The 17,099-nt window shown below is 39.3% G+C and overlaps 1 pseudogene; it reads left to right on the top strand.

Annotated features, from left to right (window-relative positions):
* The window catches only part of LOC106148691, a 97,857-nt pseudogene extending 91,646 nt beyond the window's left edge, over nucleotides 1–6,211 (top strand).
* The last annotated feature ends 10,888 nt before the right edge of the window (nucleotides 6,212–17,099 follow it).

Genomic DNA, 17,099 nt, shown 5'->3' with positions numbered 1-17,099 from the left:
GACACCAGGTATGTGTATTTGTTGTAAAAAAATTTCAGGTGAGCCGGCCATGCACCCCTGAGTAAGAACCATTATATACCAGAAGGTTCTGCTGCACCTCCTTTCCTAGCAACCTAAGAGTCCTAATACTACTCTAGTATTAGACTATTTCTAGTATCTAGCATTTTTTTTCATTTCTTCTTCCCTCAGAATGCTAAGACTATAATAGGAATGTTAATGAGTTGTTCAGTTGTCTCTCTACATGTGGGTCTTCAAAGTCAAACCATCAAATTCTTTATTTTGGACAAACTTTTCTAAAGTTATGGACATTAAATTCTCATGTTAATTTGTGAATCTTAACATTCTCCCTAGTATCATCTACTGACCATAAGCAGGGAAAACTAATCTGGATTTTGTCTTCTTATCTTCTTTTGTTTTCTGCTGGATGTGCTAGTTTAACAGGGAAAGGGCTAGTGGGAAGTTGTGTGTAGCAGATAAGGCCAAGAATTCTCATCACTAAGATCGCCTGTGGACCTCCAGCTCTTGGATAATGGTGAGCGGACTGAGAAACGCTGAGACAGTTGCAGCAAAGTGAAAAGCGAGGCTCTGAACATAGTGTGCCTCAGCGGTAAACATAAACCCAAATAAAACACCAAGAAATGATTAACAAAATAATAGAGAGTTAAATAGTATTGTAATAGACTGTATTTCATTTCAGACTGCTTCTATTGGAACATATCACAAACCTAAATTGGAAATAAAGGCTATTAAGTTTCAGTCAACCCATGAAATTATTACTGCGAACATTCATTATTTTTGGAACCTGCCTATTGACAGCCTTTTGCCTGGAGAAAGAATTATATACCCAAGTCACAGTGGAACACAATCCCTGAGTTCCAGATTATAAATTCATTGAGTGTTCATAAGCCTATGCCATTGTTTCAAGTAATATTTAGGTAAAATAAGAATATATATATAATTACTTTTTAAAAGCTCATTTGGTAAGATATGTTACTTGATGAAAATCACAGTGCTGGAAGTCAATATGCCAGATGGTTCAAGAGGCTAAAATTAGAATGTCTTTGTATATTAAAATATAGGACAGGAAATAAATAGAAAGGTCTGAAGAAGCGATTTTGAAAATACATACAGAGTAATTTCCTTATTGTATAAATAGATATCATTTCTCAGTTTTTCACTCAAAGAGACATTTTTTAGGCAGGTGATTTGTCCCAGATACTCAGGTGGGCAGTGGGAAAACAAAATTGGATGTCAGGCTCCTTGTTCTTAAGGCCAAGCAGACAGGAAGTCAAAGACCATGGGACAGCATAAGAAAATGGAACTTTTGTGCTCAGGGAGCCGTGGGAGCACGGAAGAGAGGCATTTGAGTGGACCGTGTACATAGTTAAGGAGGACTTGTCATAGATTTGACTCTTAAGATGGGTTTCGAAGGGGTCTTCTTATTCTATATTTTCCCTTGATGTAGACAGAGTGAAGGAGGAGAGAAAGTGAAATGATGTTATTTTGAAGGAATGCTAAGTGACAATTCAGATTCTTAATATAAGTACCTTGGAAGTAAATCATCCACAGTGCCAAGGGTTTAACAGGGTGACTAATCTTATTAAGTATCTACAATATCTTCAGATTCTTGATTGCCTGAGGTTCAAGATTACATAAAAATCCATTGTGAAAGTTGTTATTTTTATTCCAAGGATTGTATTTTTGAGAATGACAATTTCACAAATTATATTTTTGTTCTGTTTTGTCTCCAGAGAGTGTTGTGAGTTTCATAAGATTAAAAGTTTTATTTCTTTTGTCTATTTTCAGTTTGGTGGGATACCACATGCAGCAATACAAATCTGAGGAACGGAAGATTTGCTTGTGTGACAAGGACAGCATTGATGTGACTTGATACACCAGTTCTGGTTAGAACAAAGTAAACTTCAGTAGAAGTTGAGATATCTATTTACACAGGGCTTCTGTTTATTAGAGCAAAACAAATTTTACAGGCCAATGTACTTTCAACAGAATTTGATACATTTTCAGCATAAACAATGTTATTAATTTTTAGATTTTGTTTTATATTTACTAGATAACTTTAAACCTGATAAATTTCTGCATTTCTCTCAACTTGAAAGGGAAATGTGGAAAACTTTTATTTGATATTTCATAAAGACAATGAATAGCTACATCCTGGAAGTAGTGAAGTGATACTAAGGAAAAACATATTCATACTTAGTGATTTGAAAAAGAAAGTAATTCAAAAGGAAACTGGCTAAGTTGATTTGTCATATTTAGAAGGATAGATTTAGAAGGATTTATCATATTTAGAATTTATCATATTTATTATGTAGTACGGATATGATTACAATATAACTAAGCATGTACATCTTGAATATTGTATATTTGGTATAACCATAGCTTGAGAATAAATTGAGTAATCAATTACAGTTTTCTAAGAAGCCTAGAAATCAGGCTGAAATTCTTTTTTATATTAGCACATGTTTGCAGGACATAATTATCACAAATTCTTAAACTTTCTGTAGAAGGTGAATTTCTGGCACCAACCAGAGATTCATTTTCAAAAAAATTTTGCATTAATTTTGTAAGTGAATCACTTTATCCCCCCATCCCATTTTCCAAAGTTTAACAATTGGTTATCATGCGCCAGTGATAGAATTTGAATGGCTTTGAGGTCTATACAAGAACAAGACGGTTTAGAACAATCCAAGGATATGATTTCTATGGGTTCTTTCTCTGTTCTTATTTTCTTCCTCTCTTTCTCTTTCTTCATGAAATACTTCATTTACTTCATTCATTTCTATCTGCTTGTTAAAATCAATTTTAATTATCCAATGAGTAATGAGTGTCTAACATAATATACCCACAATACAGTACAATTTTCTTGCATCAGCATTGATAGGAAAAAGGCAAGATAGATAACCAACTGGAGAGTGACTGGTACTTTATATTTCTCTAATATTTAAATTTTTATCTCTGTATTTATTGCTTGAAAGTATATCTAGTCTCTTCTTCTGTGTTCTGATACATGCTTGATATTCCTATCTCTTTAGAATTCTTGAAGTTCACCGTATTTGCTGGGTACCTTCACTCCCCTGTGTCCTAACTCATGCAGATATTTCAGTTTCCATCTCTTCAAAATTCCACATCCTGAGGATGAGCACCAGAATAACCTTCTTTTTTTTTTTTTTTTTTGGGTTTTGGGTTTTTCTCCGGTACCGGGAACCGAACTCACGACCTTGCGCTTGCCAGGCAGGCGCTTTGCCGCTGAGCTAAATCCCCAGCCCCCAGAATAACCTTCTTGGTAGTCGCAACAGACATGGTATTAAACACAAAGATCCTGGGTACAAGTTCTTTCATCTTGGTCACCTTAGGCAAGTTATTTAATCCATTTGACTTTCAATGACCCCCATCTGTATATTGGGATAAAAGGAAGATAACTGAAAAAAAACAAAAATGGAACAGAATACTTCTCACTTTCTCACTTGAAGAAAGGGTCAATATTTTGCTTAATTCATACTAATTTTATTTCTCTGCAGTACTTGGGGACTGAATCCAGGGTCTTCACACTGACCTACATCCACAGCCATTGCTAAATGGCTGCATTGCCCAGGCTAGGCTTAAAATTGCAGTCTTCCTGAGTCAGCCTCTCAGAATGCTAGGATTACAGTGTGTGCCACCATGGCCAGCCAACACACTGACAATTTAATAGAAATATAATAACATTTAATAAAATGGCAATTTCATGACCTCTCTCCTCCTCCTTTCCATCTCCCCAGTTCCACATACCAGAATCATCTTCAGGCATTTTTCAAGGACCCAATGCTATAAACAGTGTATGACACTACCACAGTAACAATAGCATAATCTCATCCCTAGCTGGTGGTTTATTTAAGATCGGAGAGTTGAATTATTCTTAAGTGAACTTATTCCTACCCTGCTGTAGTGTTGTAGGATACTTTTCTTTAGTGTTTTGGTTTCTGTCCGTGTCTGCCCACAAGAGGATCTAAACTGGGTTGTTAGGGAAATGACAAGTTAAAAACTATGAGTGCCCCTTCCCTGAGCTTCCCTTTATGGGGAACTCCAAATACTGCACAGCAGCAAAGCCTGTATAGTCCCTCGTCAAAAGTGCAGGGAAGGACAGAGAGTGAAGGGGATGAGGGTGTTTGTGCGCATATGTGCATGTACAGTAAAAAGAGAAGAGGGAAGGGAGAGGAAGGGGAGGGAAGGGAAAGGGGAGGGGGAGGGGTGAGGGGGAGGGAGAGGGACTGCAGCTGAACTGGTGATGGCAGCGGAACATTTGACATAGTGAGGGTGAGGGTGAGGGTTAGGGTGAGGGGGAGGGAGAGGGACTGCAGCTGAACTGGTGATGGCAGCGGAACATTTGACATAGTTCTTCCACATCTATTGGACGGAGGCAGCCACGCCACCTGTTACACTTCAGCTCCTTGCTCCTCAGGGAGTTGCGGCCGTAGCAAAGGGTGTAAGGTAGCACAAATTCACAAGAATAGAAAAGTTACAGGTCACCCAGTTCTTTGCCCCTGGGATCTCCATCTCCACTGTACGCTCTTCCACACAATGCAGAACACTTCAGCAACAGTGCATTCTTTGTCTGGCCTCGTTTAGAACATTCTAAGGGACAAAGGTTTCAGTCTCTTCCAAAGGAGATGAAATTTCCCAAAGAAATTTCATTGTTCACAGGGTCCAAAAGTGTGTCCCGAGTGTCACCCTGACAGAGTCACTTTCAGAAGCTCCCAGCATTCGCCACATCATTCTTTTTGTACGTTAAGTCTGGAGTGGAGGGGCTGTGACTTATTTTGGCTCACAAAATACTCTGCAGGCTATTTTAACACCGTGAAGAAATGTTTCATCTATTTCTACTGAAGCTAGAGAAGACCTTTCTCCCTTCTCTATGAGCTACTAAGTTTAGGACCATTCTTTCTTTCTCTCCTTCTGTCCCTTTCTCTTCTGTCTGACTGTGTGTCCGTCTGTCTGATTCTGTCTTTCTGAAAGTTTACAGTAAGAAGTATAAAAGCTAATTTTCCAAATTTTCAGCTCAGAGACTCTCTCTTAATTGAACAGAAAAATTCAGAGGTAAACTATTCCGACTCTTTCATTTTTATAAATGAGAGAGCTAGCACCCAGAGTGAGGAAATGAGTCTCCAGGAAAAATTAGCAGGAATGGAAGTCCCCGAAAAACCTTCTCAGGAAGGAGCATGAATAATCTGTCACAGTTTTCAGCACGCAGAGAGTAGAACACCATCCTTCTCCCATCCTGTCCACATCGGCGGGATGAGAAGCCCCCAAATGGGGCAACTGGTCTCTGTGACAACTTGCCATAAAGTCTCAAAGACACAGAGGCGGTGCGGCAGCAGCTGCAGGTGTTGTCAGGAGCCTGGTATTTGTCTCTACCTGTTTGGCTGGATATCAGGCTGCCTGTCCTGGGAGGCCTTACATGGCTATGGAGGTGCTCTGGGTTATTTTAGAGAGCGGAGTTCTGATCCCCAGCTGGCCGAGAGCATATTCGGCTCCTGTTAAGCGGCTATACTAACTCTAGCCTTTGCTGGAAGAAGGCACGGGCATTTCCCTGTTACCCAAGCTCTCCATACGCAAGAATGTGGCCAGTGTAACCTGTTATCTATCAGGCTCTGAAAATTCACAGCTTGTATTCAAATTCCGAAGCTACTGTTGGGCAGCTCCTTGCCTTGGGGTAGATTACTTAAGTGTTTTAAGAATCAGGCTTCTTCTGTACAAAATGAAGAAAATACTATTACCTGTCACAAAATTGATTTGAAGGTCAAGTAAATTAGTCAATAAAAAGCACTGGCATATTCAACCAACATTAGTTACATTATTTATTTCCACTCAAGACACCCTGAGTAAAAATGCGTTCATTGTTGATAGTTCTACATCACGCTGGCCGTCACTGGTCATTGCTGGACTCTCCATCTCTAAATGCCTGTACCTCCCCTGCGCAGCAATTTCTGAGACAGCAGCAAGGGCCACTCGACTGATCCTGAACCGCACGGGGAGCTGTCCCCGCACATTTACCCGACACCGCTGCCATTTTGAGGCTCAGGTGCTCATCGTTCACGGGTATCTCCTGCACTGCGCTCCTCTGCTGGGAACGGGGGCCGCTGCTGGGGCGGAGGGATATTCTGCGGTGGGAAGGCAATGCCTTCTTCCATCGGAGTGGGCCATCACCTGTTAGAAATGTCTTCTACTTAGCTGCATCTTGCATCCTAGTGGCCTTTTGTTTTTATTCACAGCCTTCTGTTTCCTTAGAGCACAGGTATGTGTCTCTAAAGGGCTAGGCTGGCAGAAGCCAAGCTGATCCTGTCATCTGAGACTTGGGGCCGGACTCCTTCACCTGAGAAGAATTGCCCAGAGTCCTTTGCGCAAAGAAACTCACAGCCACATATCTAACCCACAGAGTATTCCCAAGTTTGAACCCTAGCCATGGGACCCCTGACCATGTTGATTCACCTGAGGTGGTAGAATCCATTTCATTAGTAGTCATTTGAGGGAAGTTAAAAATATTGACCCATTTAAGAGGAGGAGAGGCGCCATTGTCTGAACTGAGTTAAAACCTCTTTCTGGCATTCAAACCCGACACACAGAAAGGCTACGGGACTGAGCTGCTTTATCGTAGGAACGAAATCCTGTATCTGTCTCAAAATGGCTAATTTAAAAACCCCGTCTCTCTAAGGCCTGTCAGTATTTAAATGATTGGTGCTGGTTCTCATTTTTTGCTTCAAATTTCACCATCCCTTAGAGCTGCCACCTACTAATGGGCTAGGTGTGGGAAATGTCAGGGATAACAAGGAAGTGATTTGTCGGCCTAAAGGGTGTCACTGGTCATCAAAGAATCTTTTCTCCTTGGCATGAGCTGTAAAATCTATCTAAGTCACAAAGTCATATGATGACACGTAGCACATGTACAGACACTGAGCATTTATGCCAATTACAGACTATACACAGGAAAAGAACAGAGCTAATGTAGGTACCATGAGCAGCTCACCTTAGGGATCTGGGGGAAAAGAGCTTTTCCTTAAGTAACAACCAAAATAGAAACTAAATTTGACCTGACCCGTTGCAGTCTGCTGCCATCACTCTGTTTTATTTCTTTTAGGTCCATGGGGACAAATCCTTATAAAGGTGTATTTCTTAAAGTAAGTTAATTGGAAGGAATGTTATGAGGCACAGATCTGAATATTTATGTCTAGTATATCTGTGTACAATATAAAGTTTATACTCACAATATTACAAGTATAAACATATGTAAGAAGAAGTGCTCTGAGGTATGAGGAAGTAACAATGTATGTAGCTCCTTTTCTTATGTTTCTAAAATCTATCTTGAAAGAAGTGGTGTATAAAGAAACACACACACACACACACACACACACACACACACACGGAAAAGGCACTGCTAAAAGATATATGGAAAAAGAACCAGCAATTTCATGAAATAATTTTGCATGAAATAAGTTATCTAAAACCTGATGTTTAGGATGGCCTATCTCTGTTATGTGCGATGCCTGGGGTAAATGCCTGTCGGAAAGGGTGTCCACCCTAAACTTTGCAAGAAGATAAATGTGACATACATAAGAGGAAGAGGGAACGGCTTCTTCTGTTAGAGAAGTGAAAAAAAAATTCAGAGGCAGCAAAAGGCAAGATTTTTCTGGGATAAAGGGATGAATTTAGGTGAACAGTAAAAGGAAGGAAAATGTAAATGCAGAGTGGGGCTCAGCTGTGAATTCTTCTGCGTACTTGGCTAAGGATTCACTACATAGATGATTCTCCATTTACAATGCAGGCACATCTCAACTATCACTCCTTTCCTTTTATCTATTTTAATGGTACTCTTCTGGCTATTTAGGATTACTGATGCTCCTGGCTAGTGGGTGATGGCCCAACACACCCATCATAAATTTAAAATATTGCAACTTGCAAATGCAGGTAACATACCTAGCCTACCATCAAATCTTGGCCTACCCTACCTTAAACATGCTCCAAACACTTACATTAGCCCGTCACTAGGGGAGATCATCTAACACAAAGCCTGTTTTGCAATAATGTATTGAATGTCTCATGTTATTTCCCGAATACCTGCCTCCACAAAATGCTGGCGAAAGATTGCAGAGCGTAGCGTATTGGATCAGAGAGGTAAGGCTAACCTGCTGCCTGAGAGCTGCTGCTCAGCGTCATGACAGAGTCTCTCATGGCATACAGCTACCACAAGGAAAGAGCAAATTCAAAATTTGCAGTGCTGTGAATGTTTTTGAATATGAATGTTTTCATACCATGGTAAGGTGAGAAGTCTAACCATGGCTGGGGCCCAGCTGGCTGTAGTGTGCAGCACTATATGCTCTGGCGATGCTGGCCAGTGGCAGGAAGCTTCTGCACTGCCAGTCAGTCAGGGAGATGCAAGGGCAGTGACTCATCCTCTGCAGTGCGCTGCACTGACAGTGCTTTACAAAATTGTGCCTTGTGCTGTTGCATCTCATCATGTCTACGAAATGTCCATCTGTGTGTGTATAGGAGGTGGTCAGTGCTTTATTATAAAATAGGCTGTGTTAGGAGATTTTGATCAACTGTAGGCTAATATAAGGGCTCTGAGCCTGTTCTGGGCAGGCTTGGTTTAATTGTAATGTTTGGTAGTTAGGTGTATTAAATGCTATTTCCACTTAGGGTACTGTTGTCTTTCAATGGGTTTATTGGGATATCACCTCGTTATAAGTCGTGGAGCATCTATATTCTTGGGTGGTCAAGGAACTCATTAAAAGGACATATCCAAAGTAGTGTTTTGGGGAAATCAATATTGAGTTCATATGGGATGGATCAGAGAGGGAAGGCTAAAACGATAGGCTGATTAAGAGATTGAAATAGTGTGTGAACACTGATAGAATTTATAAAGGCAGAGAGTTGATCTGCGAAGAAACCTTTCTGAGGATATGGGCTGAAAGTGGATAAGCAAGTCAATGAAGAGGCACATGCGTTGGTAATCGATTGACTACAAAGATGAAGGTAGGAGAGAAAAGATGAGTGGGCCAGGGGCTTCAAGCTTGAGGGACTGGGAATGCAGTAGGACCAACAACAGAAGTGGGAAATCAGGAAGGGCAAGTAGGTTTTGCTTGTATTATTGCTAATTTTGCCAAACTGGTTCTTTTTCTTGGGGTGGGGGAAGAAACCTTTTCAAGTTGGCAAATTATACTTTAAATTCTCTTCAAATATCAAGGCCGGTAATCCATTTTTTGAAAGCAATTAAGGCATGGAGGTGAGTGCTATGCAGTATGTGGCACTTGGACAGGTAAAGCGTTACCTGTGTCAGCAACATCGCTGCCTGTGCCACTCTCAGAAAGTGCCAGAAATTATCCTCTGAAATTGTAATTTCTGTGTGGAACACCATTCATTGTTTTCTGTAATGAGTCAATACTGTCCCTGGGGGATTGGTCTTAAAAGCTTAAAGAGTTCACCACTTATATGAACAGGGCTTCAGCTAATTATTATTTACTAAGAGATTTTTATAATAGCATTTGAAATTTGAGACTGCTAGCATTAACTTTCTCTTATATTGATAAACTGTGTATGTTTGTTTGTTTGTTGTGGTAGGGATTGAACTTAGAGCCTTTGCACTGACTACATCCACAGCCCTTAAAAAATATTGCTTTTGCTGTTGTTTTGTTTTTTCATGTTGAGACAGGGTCTTGCTAAGTCCCTGAGTTTCTCAGGGTAGGCTCACACTTGTGATCCTCTTGCCTCAGCTTCCCAGAGTGCTGGGATTACAGGTATGCACCACCATGCCTGGCTATAAACTATTTTTCGCTTGTTTTGTTTTTGTGTTAGATGGGACTGAATTTAAATCCTTGCTCCCCACTTAATAACTATATGACCTTTTTACAGTGAGTTCATTTGAAGAATAAATCATGGTGAAGAGCAAGGCAGAATATGTAAGGTTGTCATTGTGCTGGCATCTAATATGCTTTGAAAAAATTGTAGGTGATGTATGATGTTTATATAGATTACCAGCAGTTATGGAACCCAGAACAAAATAAAATTATATATTTTTAAATATTTAATTCAATACGACCTAAAGCATTCATCTGGGAAATGTAAGAATACCTCTGTCCTGCCTGAGTCCCATAAGCCTGAGGTTGTCTCAGGTCGGTAGCTAGTTAGGCTTTTACTCAAATCCAATCAAGGGGCAATCTATTGGTTGGTTGTCTTTAGCCTCTGGCCTTCCTGGGTAGAACTGGCTGTTGAAAACATAGCTGCATCTCCACTCTACCCTGAACTTCAGTCCAAGTGGTGAAGGGAAGACTTCTGAGCCATGGTCATATTAATGCTGTGCCAGCAGATAGGATCCACAGTATCAGTCAGCTCTTAAATTCATGTACAGACTCACTCAAACACACACACACTCATACAACTGTCTTTTCATTCTGTGGCAAACCTACTGTCTCATGGTGGCTGCTTTGGGCAGGTTGTCGTCAGAAGGGATCAATGACTAAGACAACCCGAGTCTCATTTGGAATCTTGCTCTCTATTTCAGAATCAGATCTTCATGACACGTTTCTCTGAGGAACTCATGGGACCCTAAACTTCCTGCTAAATGAATCACATCAGCCTTAGTCAGCTGGAGATGTTTGAATAGGCCACAATTTCAGAGGGAAGAGGGGTGAAGTTTTCTATCAGCTGCTTTGTAGAAATCACCTTAGAAATTCACCCATAGCCATCATAGCATGGTGTGTGTGTGTGTGTGTGTGTGTGTGTGTATGTGTGTGTGTGTGTGTCTGTGACTCTGGCCTTTGCACCAAACCCGACCTTTTTTACTATTTTATTCCAAGCAGGGTCTCATTGAATGACTAAGTTTCCCAAGCCTAGGCTCAAATTGTAATCCTCAGCCTCCCAGAACTCTGCTATTGTGTACATGCGCCCAACACACCAGAGTATCCTTAAAGTTACTGTCATGGGAAGATCCAGTAATAGGAAAAACACAAAAAGGAACACTGTTGTACTTTACACTAGAATAATAGATGCTTATTTTGTCTTATATCTACTCAATTAAAAATGGTTCTTTCTACAGCTAATTGATATCTGTGGCAGAAGCTGAGGAGACTGGCTGTTTTCAAATGCAGTATCTCTCTCTCCTTAAAAGGCTTTAGGTTCTTCCTCAACATTCATCATCTTATACTATCATCCTTATTCTCATCATTGTTGTCATTTCAGAGCAGAAGATCTAAAGAGTCTCTCAAAAGGTAATTTATAATAAAGGGTCAAATCCGATTCTTTTAAAATTTTGTAATTATGTCATTTACTATGCTGGCTTTGACCTGCCATATATCTGAAGAATTCCTAGCTTCTAGGAAGGTTTTTCTCACATGACGTTGAATTTTGGTCCCATTTCTGATGACCACAGTTTTTTCTTTTCTTTTCTTTTCTTTTTTTTTTTGGTTTTTCTCCGGTACCGGGAACCGAACTCACGACCTTGTGCTTGTCAGGCAGGCGCTTTGCTGCTGAGCTACATCCCCAGCTCCTGACCACAGTTTTTTCAATTAAACATTTCACAGTACCATGTCTCTTATAAAACGTCTTAGAAATTCTCACTTCTCAGTGTGCCCACGTAAACCAGATAACTTTCTGCTGTCTGTGGCTTTAGTCATTACGGTGTGATCACCGTGCTCATTTGACATCCACATCAAAGAAAACAGCTCTCCAAGCAAGGCTGTCCTTAAAGCCAGAGACAGACTTTTCAGTAACTCAGAGCCAGAGAAACTTGATTTCCAGAACTATGATCAAACTGTCAGGACAACGCTGCTTCCATGGGAATCAAAATGAGCCCACCTGTCTGATTTCTTTCCCCCCAGACATAACAAAGAGCTACAAAGGTAAGGCAACCAACTGAGTGGAAGACATCAAACAATTGCGTCATTATTTCCCTGGAGGGATTTGGTCCTGAAGACTAAGAAAGCTCTCTTAATTTAGCTCTAATTAAATGCTATGAATCTTCTCTTTTACCTTTCAGAAAATAGATTACCTCATTACTTTTTTCATATTAGTAACCATTTGGGAGAATTGACATTCTTTAAAAGAAGATGAAAAGCTTGAAAGGGACAAGGGTAGTGTGGTGAAAGAAGAAAAAAATGTCAAGTTAAGATGATCCTGGATCTTTTATGGATAAAAGTATGGTGACCCTGCATGACTATTTAGTATGCATTGATAGAATTGGTTTGCATGATCATTCTGGTGATACACCAGTGATTTTGATTATGAGTTAAGAGGATATGTGTAAATCATTAAGATGATTACTTGCTTTTAATGCTATATTGGCTAACCATATTCACAAATAAGATCAAATTATTTTGCATGGACAATTGCTTGGTATGTGGAAGAAGGGTCCATGAACAGGGCTCAGTCTCACCAGGCACTCTACTTGAAGTTATCCTGACAAAATACAGCTATTTTAAGGTTTACTCTAAAGAGTTACTGCACGAAGGAAATTTTTATGGAAAACATTCATGACACAAGTATATTTCTTTAACTGGAAGTTGGATACACTCTGCTAAATATTTTACTGGGATATTTATTTCATATTTCAGAAGGCGCCTGAGAAAAATGCCCTGTGATTGTCCACATATGAAAAATGAGGATGAACAAGAATAAATATGCAATTAGTAAGACAGGCCTCCAATCCTGTATTCAGTGTTTGACATTTCTAGCAGTACCTTCTCCTAGAGATGATAATGTTAAGCAGGACACATAACACCAGACATTGCTAGATTGGTACTCTATTATTCTTTACTATTTTAATCTTTAATACAATTTGGTTGTGAATAGAAAGCTGGACAAAGCATTGTAATCCTGCAAGAAGCACCTATGCTACTTCTAGGTTCATGGACAATACTCCTGACTCATCTATAGCATTTTTGTTGAGTCTTTTTTAAAAAAGAGAATAAAAAATTTAAAAAAGCACATTAAGAATGATACAGAATTTTAAAACAAGGTGATAGGAAATCAACAATCATTGTTGTACTGCATAATGTTATCTTCAAAGTCATTGTGCCGATTACCACATATAGGCATGCAAAACTGACCAAAAAAATTAAGTATTAACTGTCCCTCTCAATAAACCAATAGAAAGTAGTAGTACGATGATCTTAGCTATCTTGTGTGTATATATATATTTTTTCCTTCCTTTTTTCTTTTTTCTTTTCTTTACCCCATCCCAGTTGTTCTTTCCTTTTGAGCGTTTTCTTTCCCTTTCACAATATCTATTTTACCTTTTGGATCTTATTTACTCTTTCACCTTCTTACACTAGGGAGACAATATGATGTTCACACATGCAGGTCTGATTTATTTCACTTATGAGTATGGTCTCTAGTTGCATCCATTTACCGGTAGCTATAACGAAAGATAAACTCGAGGATTAATAGTCTTTTTTTTCTTAAGTGAGTAGCTCTTCAAACTGTAACAGGATAATTCTTGGATGAAGAGCATTAACATCTTCTGGAAATATATTAGAAATGTATAATTTCAGGCCAGTCCTAGTCCTGTTGAAGGAGAACTGTGGAGTGGTCCCGAAATTTTTGTTTAAAGAGCTTTTGCAATGATTGTGAAGCCCATTAGAGTTTGAGGACCACCACATGCACAGTGACCAGCTCCCCTCTTTTATCACAAAGCACACGGTTTGGGGAGTGCAGCTATGATGTAAGTGTAGCTCACTGCATTTAACCTAAACTGGCTGGCCTTATAGTCTCATTATTGGCAGAGTTCTCTAAACAACTGAGTCATGTAGACATAAAGGAAATGGTTTTCCCTCCATTTCTTTCTTTTTTTTTAATTTCCAGAGGAAGTATGATATTTAAAGATAGACAATTCTGCTTTCAAGTTCTCATGAGTTTTAGTCATGGTGTTAGACATAAGTTATTCAAAATCTTCAAACTCTTGTGTTTTTCACCTATAAGCATATATTCTTCACAGAACTCATTTGTGTGTGAAATGAGATCAAGGCTAACAATATATTACCCGTGTTACCTTTATGTGAATTAGAACAAGGTTCTCCCTTGTCACATAACAGAGTCCAATTAGTAAACAGTTTGTTTTTTGTGACTGTCTTGGTCTTTTTTCAAACTGGGCGATGATAACCTGAGTTGGATTGGATCCCTGACCTCTGCCTGATGACCTTGTCCAGGGCGTGAATGAACATCAAGTTCTTGACTTACACAATGTGTAGAAAGCAGCCAGCCAGCAACAGTTACTTTTCATACAGGGTATCATATGTAATACATAGTACACACAGATGTACTTCCTTAGATATATCTATTATAGTTCATGAAAGGAACAAACCTGTTACACATTTGCTTAACAGTAAAGTTGCTTAAACTACCTTGTAAACGTTTGGAGAGAATCATCCTATTCTTCAATGCTCTTACGGGTCAAATTAAGAGATTAATTGAAATCATGTCATTTTATCTTTAATGCCCTGTAAATGGACTTTTTCCAGACTAATAAAATAAGAAGATCTTGAATGAAAATTGCACGTGTACTACGCAAGTACCACCCATGCCTATTTACTGACTGATAAAATTAAGTATGGGACTGATATTTCAAAATAAGAAAGAAGACTTAGGTGACACGTGAACTGAGGAGAATAAGTGGCTTCTTATGGTATTTTCTAGGAACAGAGACTGATTCAACTCTTCTGTGAAGAACAGGGTTCCATAGGTAGGAAAGCCCGGGTTTCGGCAAAAGAGGACGAAGAGAGTGACACAGGGAGGGAAGAGCAGAGATTTTGGGCTCCTCAGAAGATTCCCTAGTGTTAACCCTTTCTGGTGTTCTCCCCGTAGGAGCGAAATACAACCTTCTCTGGAGTTGACTTGGCCTAGATTTTGGTATTCACATTCAGCGTAACTCATTATCACTTATTGTCAGTTCCCAGGTGTAATGAGCTGGGATCTGCCTAGCACTCCTCATTACATATTAACTTGGCACAGTAAAAGCGATGGAACAAAGCACTGACTTTAAAAGAAATAGATTCTTTTAATACCATCGTAAATTCTTGTCTGTCCATATAGCACTCAGTTACCGTCCTGCTACCATAATTAAATCCTATAGGAGGAGATGTAACCTGATTTGCGGCCAAAGTACAATTGTAATCTAAATAACATCGTTAAAACGTAACACAGAAAACAGAAGTGGAAATCAGGCTTAGAACACTGCCCATGTTACAAGATGTCAGAAGCATGCATAATGCAAGAGTGGAACTGCTTACAGAGCCTTTACACAGGAGAATTTAAACTTGCTCCTGTGGACGCGAGGAGCTGCTCTTTGAAGCCCAGGCTCTGATGAGATTCTGCCTTGCTCCAGTGGCATTCCAAGGAAGTGCTCTCTGTCTGTCTGATGTGTATTTATTTATAGGGTGCTGGATGAAGGGGCATTCATACTGCAAGGCAGATTGCAGCTCCACTATATTTTTCATTAATCACCTTTTCTTTGGCATCTTCACTATTGCTTCATTATTGATCTGTTTTTTTCCCCCTTTATGTGAATAAACCTACAATCACAAAATTACCCATTGATCAATGTCAGCAAACACATTCCTGCAAACACAACCTTTAACTCCTCTTCTCCCTGAACCCTCCTTCCATTTCATCTCTTGGGCAAAGGCCTGAAAAAACAGATGATCCTTTTATTATTCCCTGAAGGTCAACAAATCCAGACTCCTCTTGGTTTACAGGACTGAGTGCAAAACTCATCTCAGTGAGAATACTTCCCCTCTGCTGCTCAGATTTGAAATCAAAAGGTCTTTCCTGCTTCCTCCAAAAACACTCCCCTCTGGCCTTTGTTAAGGACTGTGGATCACATGGTCTTTTCTGCCACACACAGAGAAATCTGTATCTTTAAGTACAAGTACCAAACACAAACATATTTATCAACACACTAACCTCTCTAATTTGGGTGTAATTAGAGAAAGGGCTATTTAATTAGTGAAAAGTCTTAAATTATAGATGACTGATTACTTTGGAGTACATAAAGTAATAGCAGGAAATGAGTAACAAAATGTTGCCAAGCGCAGGACCTGCCAGGCCTATTTTAATGAATAGCTAAAGATCACTGGAATTAGCGCATTAATTGTATGCATGTAAATTGCTTATGTGAAGTGCATTAAAATGTTGTTCTCTTTGTGGTCATGATGAAATTATTTATTGGTTAGTACATGCTTTTCATGATTACTCACAAAAGGCAAAAAGTGAACTTCTCTCTGCTTCCTCCCTCAATCCTAATCCTGCCAATTATGAGCCTCCATGTAAAGATTTGACCCTGATTACAAAGTCCTTTCGGCTCCACATGTCCATCTAAAAGTTGAACCTTGGATGGAAAATACTTGTATGAAAAAATTGCATCTGTACTGAACATGCACAGAATTTTTCCTTCTCATTATTCCTTAAACAGAATACAAAGTGACTATTTACATAATATTTATGTTGTACTAGATATTCTGCATAATCTAGAGATGATGAAAAGTATATGGGAAGATGCTAGACCATTTTGAATAAAAGATTTGAGTTCTTGAGACCAGTCCTCTTAGGATGCCAAGGTACAAGTATATCCACGACATTTCATTTTGGTGAAAAAAGTAAACCAAAATCTCTTAACAAAATAATAGGAGAAGCGGCAAAAAGCGCCTGCCTGGCAAGCGCAAGGTCGTGAGTTCGGTTCCCGGTACCATAGGAAAAAAAAAAAAAAAAATATTTGTCTTATATAATTTGAAGCTCTGATTATTGGTGCATACATATTTATGTTTGTTATCTCATCCTCTTGCAGTTTTTCCCTGACAAGTAAATAGTGACCTTTTTAAATCTCTTTTGATTGTTGTCAGTTTGAAGTTTTCATTGTTTGCAAACAGAATAGCTACACCTGCATTTTTCTGGGTTCCTGTTGCATGGAGGATTCTTTTCCATCCTTTGACTTTCAATGTGTGGTTTTCCTTTTGAGTAAAATGTGTTCCCTGACAAGTAAATAGTGACCTTTTAAAATCTCTTTTGATTGTTGTCGGTTTGAAGTTTTCATTGTCTGCAAACAGAATATCTACACCTGC

This window comes from Chinchilla lanigera, unplaced genomic scaffold, assembly GCF_000276665.1.
Source record: "Chinchilla lanigera isolate Chin_1 unplaced genomic scaffold, ChiLan1.0 scaffold00026, whole genome shotgun sequence".
Classification (NCBI taxonomy): domain Eukaryota; kingdom Metazoa; phylum Chordata; class Mammalia; order Rodentia; family Chinchillidae; genus Chinchilla; species Chinchilla lanigera.
Note: the sequence above shows the minus strand (reverse complement) of the source record. Positions and strands in the feature narration are given on the sequence as shown.